The following is a 25,910-nucleotide window of genomic DNA, read 5'->3' on the forward strand; positions in this document are numbered from 1 at the left end:
AGAGAGAAAGCCATTCACACTTCTTAGAAGTCTTGAGGTAGTGATTGCAGAGTGAAGTAGGTGGCTTTGACTAGAGTGATTTCCTTTCCCCAGTGCCTCTTGCCTCTCTCCCTCTGCCCATCAACACTGGAGACTGTTAGAATTATGAGAGACCTTCATAAAACAACATCAGCAACAGCCTTTATACACATATATAAGACACATAGAACCTTAAAGTTTTCAGAGTGCGTTTTCTGCATCTTATTTATTCCTCACAACAACCTTGTGAATCTGACCTTACACAGATTTGAAAAGTCAAGTCAAATTTATTTTGTACTCTAAAGGAAAGCAAGCTGTATGTAACCGAAACTTGCAGTTTCATGTACAAACCTCTTTTTCTGTTCTACACCAAATGTAGAAATGCCAATTTTATTTTCATGTTTGTTGTTTGAAATAAAAATAAATTATAAAAAGTTATTATTGACTTCATTTTATGTAATGTGGGCTAAGTCCAGAGGTGTAGCCATGGAAACTCTGAAGAAGCCAGGTATCGGTCACTGATTGGCTAATTTACCCAGAATCCCCCAGATTTTGATGCTCTGACCCTTGATCTTGATCTTTGGATTTGTGGAAAAAGGAAAGAGAAGGCACCAGTTGTGAGACAGTTTTCATGGGGAGCTAAGGCTGCTGCCAAAATGTGCTGAGCAATGATCAGGTAAAGGGAAGAGTGGAGACTTAGACTTTTAGTTGATGTGTTACAGATTCAGGAATAAGCTAGGAGAAGAAGAAATGGTGAATTGCTGCCTCTAGCTAGGGTTTTGAGGGAACTCATCCAGGTCAGAAAATCTTTCCTCTTCTATTTTTACTTAGGGAGGAGCAAATCCCTTTATTAGTCAAACCTCTAAATGTTAACTTTCCTCCCCTTTATTTTTCTCTTCCATTTGCCTTGATGGTACAATAGGAAAAAAATTAATCTGAGCTAGAATTGAATTCAAATGCTGGTTCACTTATGAACTGAGTAATCTTAGAGAAGTCCCTTTGTGTCCTTAGTCCTGGTTCCTCATCCATAAAATGAGAGGATGGATGTGCTAGTTTTGAGTCCCTTCTATTTGCTTAGGATCCTTAGCTACCAGCAGATGGGGAAGGGGAGGGTGAGCTTCACTTTCTGTAATGATTTCATTGTCATGTCTGGTTATTTAAAGTGTATATGGTAATTTTATGGCCATTAGTATTGATCCTGATGATTTTTGTACATGCAGCTTGAATGAGAATGTAGATGTTCTCCCTAATAGAGGCAGCTGCTTTATGACTGAATCCAAGGTATGCTCAGAAGCATCCTTTGTTCCCAAAAATTTTTTCAATAGATCTTGAACTTCTACCAGTAGAAAGCCATTCTTTTGGGTTATTGGAATGAACAAGACAGCTAAGGGGTACAATGGATAGAACACTGGTCTTAGAGTGAGGAATGTCTGAGTTCACATTTGGCCTCAAACTCTTACCAACTGTGAGAGAGGCAAAACATTTAAACTCTCCCTGCCTCAGTTTTTGCAAATGTAAAATGAGAATAAATAATAGCACTTACCTCCCAGAGTTGTTATGAAGAACAAATGAGATAATTTTTGTAATGTTTCTGGCACATAGTAGGTGGTTAATAAATGCTTGTTCCTTTCCCCTTAAATATTGTCTTTTCATTGGGAGTATCTTTTCAAAATGCAACTATTTCTGATAAGAGAAATCTTTCAGACTCTAATAAACCCAAGTAAAGTAATGAGGGCCATAGATTCAGAGCAGGAAGAGACCTGAAAGATTTTCTAGTCCAGTGGTTTCTTTCTATAGATGAGAAAACTGAGGCCCAGGGAAGTGATGTGATTAAGATTATGTCTTTTGTAAGCAGTCGATCTGTAAAGAATGAGTTTATCATTTTCCTTTTTTCAGTCACCAGACAGGGAGATATGAAAGTAGAGGAAATAGGGAAATCTCATAGAAAAAATAGATGTTGGTGAGATATGGAGCTGAAAACAAACAGCTATATATATATATATATATATATATATATATATATATATGGCTGGAGTCAGGTAGTCCTGAGTTGGAATTCTGCTGCAGGTGCTTACTAGGTGGATGATCCTGGGTAAGTCATTCAATATCAGTGGACCTCACCTTCCTCATCTATAAAATGGGATTTTAATAATTGTAACTGGCTCATGGAGTTGTCATGAATACAATATAAGTAAAGTGCTTTGTAAATCTTAAAGCTCTAGATAAATACTATCGATGATGATCATGATGGTGGTGGTGATGATGATGATGGTGATGGTGATGATGGTGAGGATGATGGTATAGCTGATATAACTCAGTCTCACATTGAAAGATACCTGGCTGTCCTCAGGAGGCACTGATCTAATTTGGAATTACTGGTCTGGCTCTACAATTCACTTGCTGGATGGCTATGAAGTCATCATGACCTCTTTGGATCTCAGTTTCTTTACTTGTAAAATAGAGGGTTGGACTAGATGGTGCTAGGTCCCATATGAGTAAATCTGTAGTTTTTCTTTGGATTCAGCTCTCTCATAAAATGGGTCAGATGCATGTTAACAAGGACTTCATGACATTTTTTTCTTTTAGTTTTAAAATCTTTATTCATTATAATTGGTTTCCTTTGCAATTCCATGTATTATTTTTTGGTGAAGTAATTGGGGTTAAGTGACTTGTCCAGAGTCGCACAGCTAGTAAGTCTGAAATATCTGAAGCTGGATTTGAATTCAGGTCCTCCTGATTACAGGATTGATGTTCTATCCACTGTACCACTTAGTTATATACATAAAATGTGGGGTTTTATACATTTAAATACATTCTTAGAAGGACTCAGACTTTACTACATTACTCTTGAGGTCCTCTATGTCAAAACGGTTAAGAACTCCTGGTATTAGCAGATCTTGGAGGTTCTTTCATATCACCATGCACTGATCTGTCACTAAGCTATATATGCCCTCTGGCCTGAGACTCATATTTTCTCCATAAGTGGTTGAACAGTCATGGGAAGGCTACAACTGGAGACTGAGAGATGTGTGTAATTACTTGATGTAATGGAACCAATTGGGAGGTACTTCTGACTCAGGAAACAGACATAAATCAGTGTTCTTTGCAAATGGAAGGCAGGAAGGGTTCATTTTTCAGATTAGCCATTGTTCCCTATGCCCTGATGTTTGACACCCCTCCCATTGGTCATCCAAATGCCCCCTCCTCCCTGCATTTGTGAATGATGCTATTCCATTGGGTTCCTTCAGGAGCAAAGAGGGTCATAAAGGACAGACTGTATTGCCATTGCCTTGGCAGCTCCCCTGGGTGGGTTGAGTGGCTCCCTGGAACTAGCTCCCCAACTCAAGAAGTCTTTCTTTCTTTGGGAAAATATCAGATTATGAGAGAGACATTTCACTGCAGAAATAGCAAGACTAAAAAGGCATTTCAAGCAAGAAAATGTTCTCCTGCCATGCCAAGAACCACAATGATTTTCAACCTTTCTGGAAAGTGGATCTGAGCTCCAAGGAAAATAAGCACTTCTCCCCAAGGGGAGTGTGTGTGCATGCCTGTGTATATGTGTATATTTATGTGTGTTGTGTTGTGCTTGTGTGTGTGTAGTTATTTAGGCAGGTAGATGGTTTATTAAATAGAGTGTTGAACTTGGAATCAGGAAAGACCAAATTGAAATCTTGCCTCAGTTTTTTCCTAGTTTTGTGAGCTTAGGAAAATTAGAAAACCTCAATCAGCTTGAGGTTCTTCTGTAAAATGGGGATGATAATGATACCTATTTCAGAAGGTTTTGTAATGATCAAACAATATAACATATGAGTATAGGATGTAACCTGCATCCTGATCCTGCCACCTTGTGTCTTCTGGGCTGTTATTGAGTGGGGAGAGGGAAGAGGGAACCACCATGTGTGCTGGCTGGTTTTGATGCTTAGATTTTCCATCCTCAAGGGGAAGGTTGTGGGATTGGAAGGACTCTTAATTTTCTTCCTTCACTCTTCTCCTATCCCTTTGAGTTTCAGCAATCTCTCTTCCCTCCCCAATCAATATCATTGACCTCATCACTGTCAGGAATTCCCCATTAAGAGGCCACTGAGGAAAGCTAGGTAGCGTAGTGGATAGAGCACCAGTCTTGAAATTAGGAGGATCTGAGTTCAAATGTGGTCTCAGACACTTAATACTTCATAGCTGTGTGAGCCTGGGCAAATCTCAATTTGCCTTAGCAAAAAAAAAAAAAAAAAAAAAAAAAAGAGGTCATTGAGAGTGTATCACTAACCACCCTCATCAGTAATTCCTAGGTAGTACCAGCAGAACCTTCAGTAATACTCATCAAGAACACCCAATTTGTTAATCCCTGATGCTGATATTCGCAATAGCCAATGCCATGGAATCTTTAAGTAAAAAACTTTTTTTTGGCCTCAGTTTCTTCATCAAGAAAAAGAAAGTCTTTTTGATACTTAAGGCACTGTGGATGGGATTAAGTTGGTTGGTTCTCCAAAAGGATCAAAATGTCATCACTATGTTAGAGTTGAGTTACAGTGTGTCTGACTGCCTGATCTTCCCTTCATCACTAAGTACAAACTCTTCATCTCATACATGGAAGGAAATAGACTCCCTCCATATTTCTAGGGGGTAGTCTGGAACCACATAGGGAACACTTGTGCAGGTTCTAAAGAATGATCCCAATGGGCTAACCATCTCATGCTGATTCTAGACAAGCCATTTTATTTGCTGTACACCTGTACTCTCTGTACATAGTATTTTATCTTCTGTCTCCATGTTTTTGTCTCTTGTGCCTTGAATGTTGTTTTTATTTCTGCATTTTGGAATCTCTATCATCCTACAAAGTTTAGTTCAAGATCCAATTCTTACCAATATGAGGAGTTTTTTGATCCCTTCTTTCTTCCCTCCACTAATTAATATTTTCTCCATCTTGAGATTATTTTGGATTTATCTTCTAAATATTTTATATTTATTTGGTATATTTATTTTCCCCTAATAGAGTGTAAAGTCTAGTAGAATGTAAGCACCTAGCAAGGGGACTTTTACCTGGTTTTCTTCCCCTTTATTCATTTTTCCTTGTGCTCTATCACTATTCACATCTCAGTTAAATTCAACCCTATGTACTCTTTTTCTCACCCATATAACCAGACCTTCATTTCTTCTTTGACTTTTCTTTTTCTACTTTAATCCAACAATTTCAGGAAAATTCCTTGTTTTCAATCTCTTCTCCCCCCCCCCCCATTTACATTTGTGAACTGAGTTTCTTAGAGATTCAATGCTTCTGATATATACTTGTGTGTTGAGAAAAATCAAAGATGGGATTCCAAGTAGGTAATAAGCTCTAGAGTTGGGAGAGATCACAGAGATTTCTAGTTATTCTCCCTCATTTTATAAAGGAAGAGACATAGGCAAAGAGAGGTGAAGTGATTAGCCAGGGTTATAGAGCTATTAAATGCCAGAAGCAGGATATGAAGCCAGGGTTGTCTCATTCACTACATGGCACCATTTGTATGGAAAAGTAGTTGGTCATGAAAGTAAAGAGAGAGAGGGATGGGGAGAGTTTGGAAGCATCATAGAAAAGCATGTTTAGGTTTGGGAAGATATGTAATGAGGGGGAAATGGAGAGGGAAAGTTTAAAAATGAATGAAAGAAAAAGATGACTATGGGAGCAAGGTCTTAGAAGGGACAGAAGAGGATGGGACCAAGGTGTAAAGATGTCTCTTGTTCTGACTTGGGAATGAAGGAAGAGAGAAGAGATACATAGAAGTTCCTTTAGAAGTGTAAGAATGGAGAAAAGTGTCCAATAAAATGTCTAAATATTCTTTGAGAAATCACAGATAAAGTTATTTATTGTAAATATGGATTTGAGGAGGGAAAATGTTATAAAACCACTGGAGCAATAACAGAGGAAATGACAGCAGTGAGAGGCCAATTGAGGTTAAACATTGTAGATTTGTAAAAAGTGAAATCAGCTCAGCCTTGGGATTTCCTTAAGTGGCATTCAGCAGCCTCAGAGTGGTGGGCAAGAATACTAAACTTAGTGAGGAGGCCAATGATGTAGTGGGTAGAACAATAGGACTGGTGTAGAAAAATTTTGAATTCAAATATGGTCTCAGACACTTATTAGTTGTGTAATTAAAGGCAAGTCACAACCTCTGCCTGACTCAGTTTCCTCAATTGTAAAATGGGGATAATAAGACACCTATTTCCCAAGGTTGTTCTGATGATCGAGTGATTTATAAAGCTCTTAGTATAGTGCCTAGCAATGTATGTACTTAATAGTTGCATTCTTTCTTTTTTCTTGTGTAGCTCAGAATTTCTAATCAGAACCTAGCAAGGTTTGAAGAGTCATAGGGCTGGAAGTTAATGAGCCAGGGGCTATGAAGTTCTAGGGGGATTACTTAAAATACATCACAAAAATGACAGGTTAGTCTAGTAAAGTGAGCGGAAAAGGTGGATTAGGAGAATGGGGAGGAACCCAGGAATCAGAAATTACAGGTGAGTACAGGGAGCAGCATTTGTAGACTGGAACAAGGTAAAGGGAGTGGCATTGTAATGTAATGGAAAGAATCTTGGGTTTGGAGGCTGGGACCCGGATTCAATTTTAGCTCTGCCACTTATAGTCTCAGGGACACTGGGCAAGTCCTTAATCTATCTGAGATTCAGTTTCTTCACTTGTGTAATAAAGTCTTTGATTACACTTTTTCTAAACCTTTGGGCCTCTTTAGTGGGTACAATTTGGAAGGCATTGTTATATAGATGCTTGGAATACAAAGACTAAATCAAAACAGCCCCTGCCTGTTATGATTTTTACAAGGTGCTAAGTCACTGGAATGATAGAGACAATAGTTATCTAATTTAGCATGGTTCAGTATGATTGAACTGATCCTACAAGGAGATGTTATGGGCCAGAACTTGAAACAAGATACTATGTGGAATTGAGGAGACAGTGATTAAATCTAGTTTATCATTGATTTAATCCTACACAAATAATGATTTCCTAGTGGTATAATGATTGAAGTATACTCACTGTACAGCATATAAGCAAGAAGCTCTCAGGGCCAGACCCACAAGCCCACTCTCGGGAGACAGAGGCTTTGGATTCAGAGGGAGCTAGAGGCAGAAGCTGGAAGAGACAAAGGACTAATGGCAAGAGCTCTCAGAACCAAGGAGAGAGATAGGCCTCTAAGAAAGGTAACCTGGCTATTTAAAAGGAGACAATAAAGGATTTGAACTTTTAGCTCCTGGCTGCAGTTAGGGTGATTATTAAACTGAACTGAAGGCTGCTCCCAGAAGCTCCCCAAGAAACCTGCTCCCAGAGAATGAATACTTTTAGAGAAGAACATTACACCTGCCTTCAAGAAACTTGTTCTTTTTAGGGATGAATGGGAAATCAAAGATGTCATGGGAGGTGGTGTAGTATGCTATGGAAAAAGCTTTGGCTAGTCAGAGGACTGGGGTTCAAAGCTTGATTCTAACATTAGCTGTGTGACACTGAACAACTCATTTGATGTTCCTGGGCCTCAGTTTCCCCATCTTTAGATGAAGGGGCTAGACTAAGTTACTTTTGAAATACACATCACTGAATATTAATAATTCCATGTATGCTGATAAGAATAATAGAGAGAGGGAATGATGTTTGAGGAGAGGTCAAAATGCTCTAGGAAAATGTGAGGAGGAAGACACCATTAACAAATGGAATTGGGGAGGGAGGAGGTGACGTTACATAAGAGGTGGCAATAGAACTGAAACTAGAAGGAAGATAATTCTCAAAGGTGGAGGTGGAATCAAATATGGGGAGCAGTTATGGGACTGCAGGGATGGAAAATGGGTTGTCCACGTTAGAGAACCAGCTTAGCTTGACCTTTAGTATATGAATAAGAATGTGATGAGGGAAAGCTGGAAAGGTAGCCTGGAACTAAGTACAGGATGTTCTTAAATGACAAGCTAAGGAGCTTGTATTTTATTATGGAATAATGGTTCTTAACTTTTTTTTTGTCATGGACCCCCTTAATAGATTGGTAAAGCCTAAGGATCTCTTCTCTGAATAATGTTTTTGAATGAACAGGATTACACAAAAGCCCATTATATTGAAATAAAGATATAATTATTTTTCTGTTCATCTTCATAAACTCCCTAAAATCAATCCACCAATCCTGGTACCAGGTTAAGAACCTTTGCAATAGATGAAAACAATCATCTGTTTTGTAGATGAAAAACTTAAGCGTGGTCAAGCCTGCATCATCTATTTGTTTCATTGGCTATTGTTAGTCTTCCCCCTGTATGAAATGACATATTGGGACTGACCATCAAGGCACATATACTATACTATACTATACTATACCTATGGATTACACTTTCCATATAGATCAATCTAGTGACATTTCCTCCTAAAGAACAGAAAAAAACAGGGTTTACAATGGACAACTTAACTGGTTTTTTGATCATATATAAGTTAAAGACTAATTGACCATCATGGGACTTATCCTCAATCTCTCTTATTTTTTTCCTTAGTTCAGGCAACATGCATTTTTTGTTGCACCTTATAGAAACTCTGTTTTCAATTTAGTATAAAACCGAAACTCTGTTTTATACTCAAACTCTGTTTTATACTCTGAGTCTTCAATTCCACCCCATGGGGCCTTCATTGGATTTCCACCATCACTTACTTGACTCTAAATTCTTCCTCATTCTTTCTCATTTGTTCTTCATCAGGACTTCCACACAAATATAGTCTGATTCATCTCTCTTTTGTCAAAATTAGCTTGGTATTTCTGATAAAGCTACTCCAAAGAAAAGGAGCCTGGAGTTCATAATAAGACTGTTGTATATTTTCACAGTGGAAAAGCTCTTAGATGAGGATTGGTATATTAAGGACAAATTAAAACAAGAAAAACAAAGAAGAGCTAGAATAATACAAGAAGAAAACAAGATATTTAGAGCTGACCTATTAGGGGTCAGTTAATGCAACTTTTTTATTTCACAGATCAGGAAGCAGAAGCCCGGAAAGGGCAGCTTCATGGAAATGAGTGCATAGATGGTAACTTTGAAATATGTACTACTCATTAGTATGATATAATCAAGTTTTCTTAAAAATACATTAAAATATCTTTTATTTACACCGTGTGTCATGTCCTCACTAGGTTATCCATAGAACTCACACTCTATAGTTGAATGAATAGATTGACTGCCTTAGGTTCTAGACAGAACGTGCTTCTGCCCTTATAAAATAAGTAGCTCACAAATACCCATGTCATTGCCAATAAGTATTTACTACATGTTAAGCAATGAGCTAAATCCTGGGAATACAAAGAAAGGCAAAAATTATCCCTACTATAAGGAGCTCATCTTCTTTTGGGAGAAACAACATACAAAAAAACTGCAATGGTGGAGGGAGCCAAGGTGGCAGATTAGCAGGAAGTCCATTGATCTCTGCTTCTTTCTCTTCGGTTCTAGACAAAGCACTAGGTCGGGCCTTTATTAGGAAATCCAAGAAAAAATTAGAGTGAAAAATTTTTCTAGCTTGGGTTGGAGACAAATAGAGAAGTCTATGAGTACTAGGGACAGATTTTATTCAGGAGTCTACCACATTGAAAATTCCAATGAAAGGAAAGTCTGTATTCCAGAGCAAGAAGATGTCTTAGATCCAGCACAAAGAAGCCTAAACTCATGTTTTCTGCCACCTTCTATTACTCACTAACCAGTTAAAAAGCAGAGATACACAGTTTATTGAGAGGGAACCTGCACCTATATATGTTGTCCCCAGGTGAGGAATGGTCACATACTCTAGTTGTACCTTTAAGTAAGAAACAAATTCAGAAGTAAGTTGCTATGTGATTCAAATCCCAGGATCAGAATGGGATCCCAGCTCTAGATTCAATTCCAGTCTGAAACCTGCAGAGGAATAACAGGCAAGGAATATGAACCAAAAGGAAACCTACAGTTCTGTCATTCTGAATTACTTTTCAGTTTGCTGATAGTAGCTGAGTCTAGCAACAATCTACTGTAACTCCAACCAGGGCAAGCCCACAGACATGTGGCTCAGATATAAAACCATTTCAGGATTGAGATTGTTGGCTGGGGGTGGGGCTCAATGATACTTTTCCCTGGATCAGATCACGGAGAGCTTACCTGTCCTCAGACTCAGCCATTCCTGAGATTCTGGAATAGTACAATATTCATTACCTTAACAAAGCAGTAGCAAGGTCTGCTCACATATGAACTCCAGAAGTGCATGAATACAAAGATCAAAGTCAGGAAATAGATTGGAAAAATGAGCAAGCAAAAAAGAATTCCACAATAAAGAGCTATTATGATGATAGGGACATTCAAGCCACAAACCCAGGAGAAGTTAATGGCACCAAAAGATATACAAGAATAACAATCTCCCCACTTCCCACTTTCCATGGATAGAAAATTAGTTCAGTTAGAAGAATCTTTGGAAGAGATGAAGCAAAAGTTTAAAATAAAATAATTTTAAATAAATGGAAATAAAAATGATACCAGAGAAAAAAAAATTGAAAAAAAAAAGAGTATTGGAAAGGGAATTAACAATTTGACATAAGAGATACAAAATCTTGACCAAATTCCTTGAAAATTAGAATAAATTGAATAGAAAATAACTCCATGAGACAATAAAGACCATTAAAACAAAGTGAAAAGACTGAAAAAAAGAACAAAATATAGATTGTCTTATAGCAAAAAGCATTGACTTAGAAAACAGATCAAGAAGACACAATTTGAAAATCAATGGAATATTCAAAAGCCATGACCACAAAAAGACATCATATCCAAAGAAATCTTAAAAGAAAATTGTTCAGATTTCATAGAAGCAGAGGACAAAGTAGAAATAGAAAGAATTCAATGGTTACCTTCTGAAAGAAATCCCAAAATGAAAATTCCAGGAATATAATAATCCAATACTAATGCAATATTGCTCCTCAGGGCTTCTGTTCTTTTGGGATCACAAGTGATATTTTTCTTGATACCTTGTTCTGATGAAAAGTGTTCATCCTTGTCCCTGAATTGTGACTTGAAGTAGGTATAGGCAATGGACTTGCCAAAGAGCATCTGATATTGCGTCTAGTACTAGCATAAAAGTGTTCCGTTGTCTCTTTCTGACCAATTGCCAGGTGCCCTTACTGTCTCTGGTTTGAGAGCTCCTAAAGCTGTTGCAACTTCTGCCAGTATCACCACTCATCACTGACTATGTATCCACATGGGTTCTGGGCCAATATCCAACCCTGTGTTACAGATTTTTCTCTTTGATTTCCTAAATTGTATTGTATTGGAAGAATATTTCATCTTGGCATTTTATTGACTCTCATTCTCCAGAAGTGAGGATTATTTTAAAATTATTTGGAAGGGAATATTTGGAGAGCTCAGCTAAGTGCATCTTCTACTATACCATTTTGGTTCTCTCTAGATTTTTGTTGATTTAAAAAAAGCTAATTTAACAAAGTAAAAAATAAAAAAAGTTTAAGCAAACAATAATAAAAAAAGTAACTATGGGCATAGAAGACATAGGATAAATTGGAGGTAATCTCAAAGCAAAGGTGCTGACGTTAAAAGGGACTAGAAAAGCCTTCTTATAAAAAGTGGGATTTAGGTTGAAACTTGAAGGAAAATAGGGACTGCAGGAGGAAAATGTAAGAAGGGAGAGTATTTCATGCATGAGAAACAGCCAATGAAAATGCATAGAATGGGAAATTTTCACAGGCACATTAAGGAAGTTGCACAATGAAGGGTGGAGCCAAGATAGTGGAGAAGATACACACAAATTTCTAAGCTCCTTTCTTCCCTCAATACCAACCAGTTAAGTCAGACTCAAAAATCAGCTGGACTGATAAAAACCACAAGGATTAGAAGCAAAACTTACCAGCTGAAGAGAATCTGGAATTTTGACAGAAAAAGTCGGTTCCAAGGGGAGGAAAAAAAAGACCGGCACAGGCAGGGTTGGACTAAGAGCTAGCACATTGTGCCAAACGGGCTGGGGAGAACTCTGGCATCAGAGAAGCCACTAAGATAGAGGAATCTGGCATAGGCTGATAGCTCTACTCTGCTTATAAAACAGCAGATCAGAAGAGAAATCAAAACCACTTTAAAGTAAAAAGCTAGAAAATATAATCACCCTAAGCCAAAAGTGACCTAACATAGATCTCGGCACAGCTATGAAGCCGCCTTCTGCTGTCTGGGGCTTTTCCTTGGGACAGTTAAGAACCTGAACAGCGGGGCACACAGCCTGGGGCAGCCTCTAATCGACATAGTATGGGGCTCAGTATGAGGCAGTGGAATTCTCCCAGTAGTGAAACTCCAGCAGCAGTGGAACTCCTACAACAGCGGAAACTCTGCAGCAGGGACTGTGCTTTCCAGGCAGACACTTCCAATTTGAGTGCAGGGGCTTTTTGCATGAGCTGCTAATATCCATGGCCCCATGAGAGGCTTTGGCTGGGGTTTGAGATGCTTTCACTGTTCAGCCCCTAGCCTCAGGGCAGTTGCTAGGCCACACAGCAGGGGTCCTTCACTGGGCACTCCTCTCAAAGCAGCCTTGCTAACTACCTCTGAGTCATTTGCGGTGGGGGGGGAGGAGAACTCTCTCCCAGAGCTCTCTCATAGCCCAGTCACAATTTTGTTCCTTTCCATCCTATTTGGGGGGAAGCTGGTAAATTTCCTACCCAAGGGCAGACCCCCCCCCAAGAGTGTTAACAATGAGTAAGAAACTGAAAAGAATGATTGACACCTTCTATACAGAGAAAGAGCAGGTATCCAAACCTGAAGAGGCTAACAGCAGAGAGTCTCCAGCACCCTAAAGGGGAATGATAACCCTGCCATCACATACCTCTCTCCTAGAAGAGACTATTAAAAAGTTAAGAGAGTTTGAAGAAAAATGGGGAAAGGAAGGAGAAGCTATGATAGAGAATAACAATGTCCTGAAATTTGAGTTGGAAAATATAAAGAATTCACAGGAGGTGCAGGGAAACAAAATTTGTGAATTAGAAAAGGTTAAAAAATCACAGGAAAACAGGATTTCTGAATTGGAAAAGATAAAACATTCCCAAGAAAATAGGGTTTGCGACTTAGAAAAAGAAAATAACTCACTAAAAAATATTAGTGAAGTGGAAAAAAATTCAACAGAGCAAAATAATTCATTTAAAAAACAAAAAGAACTAAAAAATGTGAATGAAGAAAATAACTCATTAAAAATCAGGACTGAACAAATAGAAATGAATGATTCATTGAGAAACCAAGAATCAGTCAAACAAAACAAAACAAAACAAAAAGATGAAAAGCTGGAGAATAACATCAAATATTTACTGAGAAAATCTATAGACCTGGAAAATAGATCTAGGAGAGATAATCTGAGGATCATTGGACTTCCCGAAAATTATGATGAAAAAAAGAGCCTAGATTCAATTTTACAGGAAATCATCAAAGAGAACTGTCCAGAGATAACAGAAACAGAAGGGAAAATAGGCGTTGAAAGAATTCATCGAACACCTTCTGAAAAAGACCCTAAAAAAAAGAACTCCATGGAACATTGTGGCTAAGCTGCAGAACTATCAAACAAAGGAAAAAATATTGCAAGCAGCTAGGAAAAAACAATTCAAATATCAAGATGCCACAATAAAGGTCACTCAAGATCTGGCTGCCTCCACATTAAAGGATTGAAGGGCCTGGAACCTGATATTCTGAAAGGCAAAAGAACTAGGACTGCAACTAAGAATAAACTACCCAGCTAAGTTTAGTATTTTCTTCCATGAAAGAAAATGGACATTTAATGAAACAGAGGAATTCCATTTGTTTCTAAGAAAAAACCAGACTTAAACAAAAAATTTGATCTACATCCACAAGACTCAAGAGAAGCAGAAAAAGGTAAAAAAGAACTCTTGAGAACTATATCTCTGTTGTGGATATATAGAAAGTCCACATGGATAATTTGATTTTACTGATATAACATGAAAAAAGCAAAGGAGTAAAGGGAAGGGGATAGTATCAGAAAAAGGGAAAGGAGAGATAAAAAGAGGGCAACTACATCCCAGGAAGAGGCATAGAAAATTTACCACATCTGAGGGAATTTAGAGAGGGGGAGAAACATTGTGTGAATCTTACTCTCATCAGAGTAGGCTCAAAGAGTAAATAATTGACATATTTGTTTTTCAGCGAATTCTCTCTCACCTCATTATAAGGGGGGAGAGGAAAAAGGAAAAGGAAAAGAGGAATAAGGGAAGGGACTTAAAAGGAGGGGGGAGGAATAGAGGGATACTAAAAAGGGAGGGCTGCGTGTCACAAGTGGGGGTCCATAAATTAAATACTGGGGAAGGGGTTCAGGGGGGACAAGGGGGAAAAAAGCATAATCAGGGGATAATATGATGGCAGGAAATACAGAATTAGTAATTTTAACTGCAAATGTGAATGGGATGAACTCTCCCATTAAATGGAGGCGGATAGCAGACTGGATCAAAAATCAGAACCTTACAATATGTTGTTTACAGGAAACATATTTAAAGCAGGGAGATACATATAGAGTAAAGGTAAAAGGTTGGATCAGAATCTATTATGCTTCAGGTGAAGCTAAAAAAACAGGGGTAGCCATCCTTATCTCAGATCAAGCAAAAGCAGAAATTGATCTAATTAAAAGAGATAAGGAAGGAAACTATATCCTGCTAAAAAGTAGCATAGACAATGAACACATATCAATACTAAACATATATGCACCAAGTGGTATAGCATCTAACTTCCTAAAGGAGAAGTTGGGTTGCAAGAAGAAATAGACAGCGAAACTATAATAGTGGGAGATCTCAACCTTGCACTCTCAGAATTAGATAAATAAAACCACAAAACAAATAAGAAAGAAATTAAAAAATAGGTGTGATAAATCTTTGGAGAAAACTGAATAGTGACAGAAAGGAGTATACTTTTTCTCAGCAATTCATGGGACCTATACAAAAATTGACCATATATTGGGACATAAAGATCTCAAAATTAAATGCAGGAAGGCAGAAATAGTAAATGCCTTCTTCTCAGATCACAATGCAATAAAAACTGCATTCAACAAGAAGTTAGGGGTAAATAGACCAAAAAGTAATTGGAAACTAAATAATCTCATCATAAAGAATGACTGGGTGAAACAGCAAAAACAATTAATAATTTCACCCAAGATAATGACAACGATGAGACATCATGTCAAAATTTGTGAGATGCAGCTAAAGCAGTAATAAGGGAAAATTTTATATCTTTAGAGGCTTACTTGAATAAAATAGAGAAAGAGAAGATCAATAAATTGGGCCTGCAACTTAAAAAGGTAGAAAAAGACCAAATTAAAAACCCCCAACCAAAAACTAAACTTGAAATTCTAAAATTAAAAGGAGAAATCAATAATATTGAAAGTAAAAAACAAACAAACAAACAAACTATTGAATTAATAAATAAAACTAAGAGTTGATTTTATGAAAAAGCCAATAAAATAGATAAACCTTTGGGAAACCTGATCAGAAAAAGGAAAGAGGAAAATCAACTTGTTAGTCTTACAAATGAAAAGGGGGATCTTTCCACCAATGAAGAGGAAATTTGAGAAATAATTAGGAGTTATTTTGCCCAACTTTATGCCAATAAATTTGATAACTTAAGTGAAATGGATGACTACCTCCAAAAATATAGGCTTCCTAAATTAACAGAGGAGGAGGTAAATAAACTGCTTAAATAGTCCTATTTCAGAAAAAGAAATAGAACAAGATATTAATCAACTCCCCAGGAAAAAATCCCCAGGACCAGATGGATTTACATGTGAATTCTACCAAACATTTAAAGAACAATTAGCTCCAATGTTATGTAAACTATTTGAAAAAATAGGGGATGAAGGACTCCTACCAAACTCCTTTTATGACACAGACATGGTACTGATACCTAAACCAAGTAGGTTGAAAACTGAGAAAGAAAACTATAGACCAATCTCCTTAATGAATACTGATGCTAAAATCTTAAATAAGATATTAGCAAAAAGACTTCAGAAAATCATCCCCAGGATAATACACTATGATCAAGTAGGACTTATACCAGGAATGCAGGGCTGGTTTAATATTAGGAAAACTATTAGTATAATTGACCATATTAATAACCAAATTTTAAAAAATGATCATCTCAATAGATGCAGAAAAAGCATTTGATAAAATACTACACCCATTCCTACTAAAAACACTTGAGAGTATAGGAATAAATGGACTATTCCTTAAAATAGTCAGGAGCATATATTTAAGACCGTCAGTAAGCATAATATGTAATGGAGATAAACTGGAACCTTTCCTAGTAAGATCAGGAGTGAAACAATGTTGCTCACTATCACCATTACTATTCAATATTGTATTAGAAATGTTAGCCTCTGTGGGAAAACTGGGACACTGATGCATTGTTGGTGGAGTTGTGAAAGATTCCAACCATTCTGGAGAGCAATCTGGAATTATGCCCAAAAAGTTATCAAAATGTGCATACCCTTTGACCCAGCCATATTACTACTGGGCTTATATCCCAAGGAAATACTAAAGAAGGGAAAGGGACCTGTATGTGCCAAAATGTTTGTGGCAGCCCTCTTTGTAGTGGCTAGAAACCGGAAAATAAACGGATGTCCATCAATTGGAGAATGGCTGGGTAAACTATGGTATATGAATGTTATGGAATATTATTTTTCTGTAAGAAATGACCAACAGGAGAAATACAGAGAGGCTTGGAGAGACTTACGTCAACTGATACTAAGTGAAACGAGCAGAACCAGAAGATCATTATACACTTCAACAATGATACTGTATGAGGATGTATTCTGATGGAAGTGGATATCTTCAATATAGAGAAGAGCTAATCCAATTCCAATTGATCAATGATGGACAGAATCAGTTACATCCAGAAAAGGAACACTGGGAAATGAGTGTAAACTGTTATTTTTACCTTCTGAATCCAATTCTTCCTGTGCAACAAGAAATTCGGTTCTACACACATATATTGTATCTAGAATATATTGTAATATATTTAACATGTATAAGACTCCTGCCATCTGGGGGAGGGAGTTGGGGAAGGAAGGGAAAAAATCTGAACAGAAGTAAGTGCAAGGGATAATGTTGTAAAAAATTACCCATGCATATGTACTGTCAAAAAAAAGTTATGATTATAAAATTAAAAAAAAAAAAAAGAAATGTTAGCCTCGGCACTAAGAGTCAAGAAAGAGATTAAAGGAATAAGAGTAGGTAATGAGGAAATCAAACTATCACTCTTTGCAGACGATATGATGCTATACTTAGAGAATCCCAGAGATTCTAATAAAAAGTTATTAAAAATAATTCACAACTTTAGGAAAATTGCTGGATACAAAATAAATCCACAGAAATCCTCAGCATTTTTATACATCACCAACAAAATCCAACAGCAAGAGATACAAAGAGAAATTCCATTCAAAACAACTGTCGAGAGTATAAAATATTTGGGAATCCATCTACCAAAGAAAAGTCAGAAATTATATGAGCAAAATTACAAAACACTTGTCACAAAAATAAAGTCAGATTTAAATAATTGGAAAGACATTCAGTGCTCATGGATAGGCCGAGCGAATATAATCAAGATGACAATACTCCCCAAACTAATCTATTTATTTAGTGCTATACCAATCAGACTCCCAAGAAACTATTTTAATGATCTAGAAAAAATAACAACAAAATTCATATGGAAGAATAAAAGGTCAAGAATTTCAAAGGAATTAATGAAAAAAAAAAGTCAGATGAAGATCAGCTGTACCTGATCTAAAGCTATATTATAAAGCAGCAGTCACCAAAACCATTTGTTATTGGCTAAGAAATAGACCAGTCGGTCAGTGGAACAGATTAGGTACACAGGACAAAAAAGGGTACATCTATAGCAATCTAGTGTTTGACAAACCCAAAGATACCAATATTTGGAATAAGAATTCATTATTTGAAAAAAACTGTTGGGAAAACTGGAAATTAGTATGGCAGAAATTAGATATGGACCCACACTTAGCACCATATACCAAGATAAGATCAAAATGGGTCCATGATTTCGGCATAAAGAATGAGATCATAAACAAATTAGAGGAACATAGGATAGTTTACCTCTCAGACTTGTGAAGGAGGAAGGAATTTGTGACCAAAGGAGAACTAGAGATCATTGTTGATCACAAAATAGAAGATTTTGATTACATCAAATTAAAAAGCTTCTGTACAAACAAAACTAATGCAAACAAGATTAGAAGGGAAGTAACAAATTGGGAAAATATTTTTACAGTTAAAGGTTCTGATAAAGGTCTCATTTCCAAAATATATAGAGAACTGACCCTAATTTATAAGAAATCAAACCATTCTCCAATTGATAAATGGTCAAAGGATATGAACAGACAATTCTCAGATGATGAAATTGAAACTATATCCACTCATAGGAAAGAGTATTCCAAATCACTACTGATCAGAGAAATGCAAATTAAGACAACTCTTAGATATCACTACATACCTGTCAGATTGGCTAAGATGACAGGAACAGATAATGATGAATATTGGATGGGATGTGGGAAAACTGGGATACTCTTGCATTGTTGGTGGCGTTGCGAAAGAATCCGACCATTCTGTAGAGCAATTTGTAACTATGCCCAAAAAGTTATCAAACTGTGCATCGCCTTTGATCCAGCAGTGCTACTACTGGGCTTATATCCCAAAGAAATACTAAAGAGGGGAAAGGGACCTGTATGTGCCAAAATGTTTGTGGCAGCTCTTTTCATAGTGGAGAGAAACTGGAAAATGAATGGATGTCCATCAATTGGAGAATGGTTGGGTAAATTATGGTATGAAGGTTATGGAATATTATTGCTCTGTAAGAAATGACCAGCAGAATGAATACAGAGAGGTTTGGAGAGACTTGCATGAACTGATGCTGAGTGAAATGAGCAGAGCCAGGAGATCACTATATACTTCAACAACAGCACTGTATGAAGACATATTCTGATTGAAGTGGAAATCTTCAACATAAAGAAGATCCAATTCACTTCCAATTGATCAATGATGGACAGAAACAACTACACCCAGAGAAGGAACACTGGGAATGGAATGTAAACTGTTTGTACTACTGTCTTTCTACCCAGGTTACTTATATCTTTGGAATCCAATTCTTACTGTGCAACAAGAAAATTGGATTTACACACATATATTGTATCTAGGTTATACTGTAACACATTTAATATGTATGGGATTGCTTGTCATCTAGGGGAGGAAGTAGAGGGAGGGAGGGAGAGGAAAATTTGGAAAAATGAATACAAGGGATAATGGTGTAAAATAATTACTCATGCATATGTACTGTCAAAAAATTATAATTATAAAATTAATTTTAAAAAAGGAAGTTGCACAATATTAGAAGCATTGAGCCTCTGTTGTAGCAAGACAAAAAAAGATTCCTTAATGAAGACTGCCAAGAAGGGCTTAGGCTTAATATTGAAGTAGAATTTGCTGGAAGAGCTTTGAGACTTGTCGATTTATGAGTTATCCCAATCCCTTTTTATCTTTTCTGTGGTAAATAAGAGGAAGAGCAAATTGAAAGATATCAGAAGTTCCTGGAAATTTTCTTCAGCAAGAATAAGGTTTTGATGGTAGCTTTGGGTCATTGTCCAATTAATGAGAATAATGATAACCTACAGAAAGTCAGCAAGAAACTGAGAGATGAGGTCAGTCTCTGGTTTACCAACAGGACCAAGAAGGAAGCAAATGAGTGGCTCAATAAATACAGAGAAATGGACTGTGTTTGGCCTGATGAGAAAGCGAATTAACTGTCAGCCTAGAGGTTGCTGAGTCTGCTTGGTGCCCTCAAGAAAGGTATGGTGACACTGATTTCTGACTACAAGATTTATAAAGATGGAGAATGCTAACTACTATGTACTAATGGAGTAACCTTCAATAAGAAACCAGTTCACAGTATTAGCTCAAAGTAAAGGAAAGGAAAGGCCTCTTCATAAACTTGAGACTCCCTTTCCCCTAAATATACACAGTGTCAATGGAACCAGAGATGCCTAGAGAATATACTATAGGACTCCTTTTACTTTGAGGATCACACATGAAATTGATTCTTTTTTGGCTTTCCAAGTTCTTTATAACCCTGGCCACTTCCTGTCTTTCTATTATTCCTATACTTTATGCACACTACAATCCAGCTTTGTGGCCCAGTTCTCAGATATTATTCTCTAATTCCTATTTTTATGTCTATGTACTTGACTATCCCATATGCCTCACATATAATTATTAGATCTGTAGACTTGGGGATTGGGGAGAGGAGAAAGAGAAGAAGATAAATAATTATATCCCCATCCTTCCTTTTAAAAATTTCTCCAAGAAGCAGAAGTTGCCTGAATGAGTCGATCATTTCTATGGTTGTTTTTCAGTTTCTTTTTCTTTTTTTTGTAGCACTTGTCTTGTTGTCTTTTAAAGATAAAGCTGTTTCTCAGAATTCAATTACCCGCTGAGTCACTGTGTTTTCCATGTGACTCCATGCCTACAGCAATAATCCATCCAATGGTACCCTAACTGGCAACCAGGCAACCTTAACTTGCAGGCTTAGGCACCTGCCTTATTTCCCAAATATGACTCATTGTTAGAAACTGATTTAGTCCCTGATGAAGATCCTAATCACTTCCATTGATTCTCTAAAGTCTTTAAGTCCCATACCATTCTGATCTGGTGATTCAGGTCTTTAAAAAAGTGATTTAGAAGTGATTCCAGGCTTGTTCTAATCTGATGACCTTCCTCTCAATGATGGAGGTTAAAACCCATCCCTTCCACCCCTTTTGATGTTGTTGGATATTAGCTTCCCCTTGAAGAAGGGCTTTAAGCTTATCTTTCGGTCTTTATCTCTCTATTGCCAAGTAGAAGATATCATTTGCTTTGGCTTTTCATCTTAGAGTTCACAGTAGTTTACCTTCCTCTTTAGAAATTAGTCATTTTCCTTGTTGGTGATTTAGTGCCTTTATATGATTATGCCTCTGAGACTGGATGGTTGCAGATCTTGGTACTAGGGAGCTTGGGCAATAAGAACTAAAGGGTAGGTGAAAACTAGAGTTCTATGTGGGATCACGGATCAGGAATCACACAAATCAGGTTTTGGAAATGTAAGTAGGAGCTAGCCAGAATCAAATGAGCAGTCAGGAATGCAGGACAGAATTGGTAATAAAGACCCTTTGAAAGTGTGATCAGTTCTGCTTTAGCCAGGAAGTTGCTTGGGGATAAGGACCATTCCTAGTACCTGCAAGTGGAAGCATGGGTTCATAGGAGTTGGAAAGAACCTTAGACACCCTGGATTCTCCAAAGGGTCAAGATTCACCAGTAGGAATTTGAAGCCAAGTCTTTTGGCTTTGATTCCAGCATACCTACCCCTGAACCACATTAGATGATCTATGTAAGGGTATGTGCCACTTTCTTGGATCCTAGGGATATCTTTGCCGGCTAATATTCCTCAAATCACACTCAGACAGCCAATCCTTCTTCCTTTTCTTTTTACTGCCAAGTAGATGGTATGGTCTCCTACCTTGGAGTTTTTTATGAGAAAAAAGCCTGGAGCTTTGGAACTCAGCAGAATCAGAAGTAAGACAACTGCAGAGAAAAGAGCAGGATCCTTTGAAAAATAATAAGGGGGAGTGATGATACTGGAGTAGGGAGAATGGGACCAGAGTTCAGGGCAAATTCTAATATTAGCAATTGGTCCTGCCAATTAGTCCCTTTGTTACTTTCCCTTACTTAGTTGTGAAATGAGATGAGCATTAAGGATAAACTAGCTCACTGCTATGGGAGTAGGGCTTTAGGTTATTGCTCTTACCATGCTTGGGGTACATAGAACAAGTCAAAGATAGGACTCCCACTTAAGTTTTCTCAGTTCTTTGTCTGCTGGGCCACAATGCCTCTTGTAATAATACTTATAAGTTTTATTACCTATTTCACACATGAGAGAACTAAGATTAAAACCCGTTAATTGACTTCTCTATGATTTCACAAATGTTGGAAACAGAAACCATAAAACCACAAAAAAGATGCATCAAATGAACAACCTCAGGATGAGTGAAGCAGTTAAAATTTTTAATATACTGCTGCAAAGTGTATCTACTTCCTGTAAAAGTGGATGTGAAAACTCCACATGAGTTCACACACACATACAGAAGGGAAAATAAGCTTTTGCGCTCTTAGGTTAGTCCTGCTCCTTCAGAGGTCTGGTTGGCCTGAGTCCTTCTGGTTTAATCTTCTTTATCTGCCCCTTACATGTTGCTCCTAGACATGTTCCCCCTCCCTGGTCATACATCTCATATTTAAAAATGGTGACTATCCCCACCCTCAGGATGTGTCAGCTAATGTGCATGAAGTTTATTGAGCATGTGTAATTGCTAAAGTCCTGTGTTCTGTTCTTGGGCCCCTTTATCAGGATTTCTGTGGTTTAGCTAGTTTTTTGACTCACAAAGTGATTTTAGTTGGAGATATCTTAACAGGATGTGTTCATCTTCCTCCTTATCCTTCTTCCCAATGTTTGTGGAAATTTAATTATCAGCATTTCTTACTCAGATAGGGTAAAAATTGGGATTTGAACTCAGGCCATCAGAAAAATTTTTTTATCCTGAATTTCCCATTGAGTTTCAAGCATTCCTTTCTAAGCCCTGCATCTTCTGCCTATCTGCATCATGGCAAAGGATTCTTCTCCAACCCCTGCTCTGGATTAACTGGGACCTCACACTCTCACTCTTCAGGGATCAGCAAAATAACTGTTTTTAAAAGTCAGGGATTTTTCTCCCCCTGACCTTTCATCCCATCTATGGGAGATCTGCTCTTTTCTCTGGGGTTATCATAGGATTTCTCATTTCCTATTTCTAATTCTACTGAGTTACAAAGTTTTTTTTTTTTCACAAAGCTTTTATTTTATTTTATTTTTTATTTTGTACTATGTAGTACAAATTGAAGAATATTAGCAGACTAAGCTGTTTCTGGGGCTCAGGAAATTGGTACATGTTCTCCAGACTCTGTACTTGGTCTCATTTTGGTATTGGGAAGTGGGTTCAGGACATCAGCCAAAAGGGGAGATGAAGAAACTTATTAATGAATAGTAATTCCCTTTCAATAAAGTAAAATGATTGGGATAGTATCTTTCCTCTTTCCCATATATCTCTTAGGCTGTCTCTTTATGTCCTCCAAGTTTTCAAGGCTACCTCATGTTCATTTCATTAACAGACTGAGTGGGACACAGGTAGCATGAGAAAGTGAGGTATTGATAAACACATAGCAAGATTTCACCTAGCTTACAAACATCCAGGAATGAGCCTGGATCTTGAAGCTTCTAGGATTCAATTCTGCTAGTGAGACTGGTACCTCCTCTCTTTCAAATATCTCTCATTATTTGACACCATGTTTGAAATTCTGTCCTTGAAGATTCATTGTTTTAAATATTTTGGTTCTTCTTGCAAAGAAACTTTACTTTTGTGTTTATATACTATATAGGAATAAGGAAGGGGATATGATGAAGTGGAAAGAGGGTTGGATTTGAAACCAGAAGATGGATTCCAATCCCTACTCTGTTGAGTAACCCTAAGCAAGTAGTTTCTCCCTCATTACTTTAGAAAATGAGGGTAAAAATATAAAGTGTAAGTACTTGCAAGTTTGTTATTTATTCTAAAATAAAGATTATCCTGGATAGAAGAACTTTGGTCTAGAATCATGACCCATAACATTTTTTGAACTTTGACTTTGGAAATAATTCAGTCCAAGATCTTCATTTTAAAGAGGAAGAAACTTTTGTTCATACTAACTTTTGGCTTTTTCCCATCTCCGTTTTCTGTTCCTTTTAAGTAGTCATTCCTCCAAAGCCTAAGAATAACCATGTAGTTTATCTTTTTTGTTCTGTTCTTTTTTACCCTGTCTGCCCATCCACTTGACCCAAAGATCACATGAAAGAAGATATAAACTGGTTTGTTTCGATTAAAAAAAATGAGGGATTCAGACACTTCCTAATTGTGTGATCTTGGACAAGAAAGTTAACTTCTTGATGTCTCTATTTCTTCATTGATAAAATGGGGATAAAGCTATTTAAGAGATCTATTTCACAGGGTTGTTGGGAGAAAGATTCTTTGTAAATGTTTATATTTTATAATTATAAGATAGAGTGAATATTTAGTCCTACTGTTATTTTTTTTTTAATTTTTATTTTTGTAGAAAGATGTTGCTGCTGTCTTATTGATAGTGTAATTAAAGGAATTCCTCATTCTTGTGGGTGGTCTGCATTATATGTGTGATGGGGATCTCATCTACTCCTGAGGAATCAATTATTCTCTCCATAGAAATAATGTCCAAATCTTATTCACCCATGCCACTCTTTTGTTATGCCATGGAAAGAATAATGGATTTGGAGTCAAAGGTTCTTCATTTGAAACCCATCTTAACACTTTCCCACCCATGTAGCCTGGATAATTCACTTACAATCATTGTGTCTCACATTTTTCCCTTAAAAAATGGAAGATTTTGGCTTATTGACCCTAAAGTTCTAAATCTATGCTTCCATAATTGTATGATTTCTCCTAAACTCTAGCACTGTATTATCTTTTGCCAGCTGGACAGCTTTACTTGGATGTTGTCTGATTAAGGGATTATGTGGTTTGGATTCATTCCTTCAATAAGTCACCACTTTTAGCTTAATAAGACAGTTTAATGATTAATAAGATAGTTTAGTGATTACAATAAAGGAGGGATATTAGAATTACAACAACATTATAGTAATATTACAAAGACAAGCAAAATGGAAAAAAAGAAAAGTAATAATATTGAAAGAGAAACATTACCGAAAAGTTAGGAATTATATGAGCAAAATTACAAAACACTTGCCACAAAAATAAAGTCAGATTTAAATAATTGGAAAGACATTCAGTGCTCTTGGATAGGCCGTGCGAATATAATAAAGATGACAATACTCCCCAAACTAATCTATCTATTTAGTGCTATACCAATCAGACTCCCCAGAAACTATTTTAATGACCTAGAAAAAATAACAACAAAATTCATATGGAAGAATAAAAGGTTGAGAATTGCAAGGGAACTAATGAAAAAAAAAACTCAGAGGAAGGTGGTCTAAGTGTACCTGATCTAAAGCTATATTATATAGCAGCAGTCACCAAAACCACTTGGTATTGGCTAAGAAATAGACCAGTAGATCAGTGGAACAGATTAGATACAAAGGACAAAAAAGGGTACATCTATAGCAATCTAATCTTTGACAAACCCAAAGATACCGACATTAGGGATAAAAATTCATTATTTGGAAAAAACTGTTGGGAAAACTGGAAATTAGTATGGCAGAAATTAGATATGGACCCAAACTTAACACCATATACCAAGATAAGATCAAAATGGGTCCATGATATAGGCATAAAGAATGAGATCATAAATAGATTAGAGGAACAGAGGATAGTCTACCTCTCAGACCTGTGGAGGAGGAAGGAATTTGTGACCAAAGGAGAACTAGAGATCATTGTTGATCACAAAATAGAAGATTTTGATAACATCAAATTAAAAAGCTTCTGTACAAACAAAACTAATGCAAACAAGATTAGAAGGGAAGTAACAAATTTGGAAAATATTTTTACAGTTAAAGGTTCTGATAAAGGTCTCATTTCCAAAATATATAGAGAACTGACCCTAATTTATAAGAAATCAAACCATTCTCCAATTGATAAATGGTCAAAGGATATGAACAGACAATTCTCAGATGATGTAATTGAAACTATATCCACTCATATGAGTGTTCCAAATCACTACTGATCAGAGAAATGCAAATTAAGACCACTCTGAGATACCACTATACACCTGTCAGATTGGCTAAGATGACAGGAACAAATAATGATGAAT

General features: G+C 36.9%; 1 protein-coding gene and 1 pseudogene across 1 annotated transcript in view; both read left to right on the forward strand.

The window, feature by feature from the left end:
- Positions 1 to 25,910, forward strand: part of OXTR (oxytocin receptor) — a 139,701-nt gene that overhangs the window by 54,270 nt on the left and 59,521 nt on the right. The gene's annotated exons all lie outside the window — the stretch shown is intronic.
- LOC141551370 (mRNA turnover protein 4 homolog pseudogene) lies at positions 505 to 19,915 on the forward strand (annotated as a pseudogene).

This window comes from Sminthopsis crassicaudata, chromosome 1, assembly GCF_048593235.1.
Source record: "Sminthopsis crassicaudata isolate SCR6 chromosome 1, ASM4859323v1, whole genome shotgun sequence".
In the NCBI taxonomy this organism is placed as follows: Eukaryota; Metazoa; Chordata; class Mammalia; order Dasyuromorphia; family Dasyuridae; genus Sminthopsis; species Sminthopsis crassicaudata.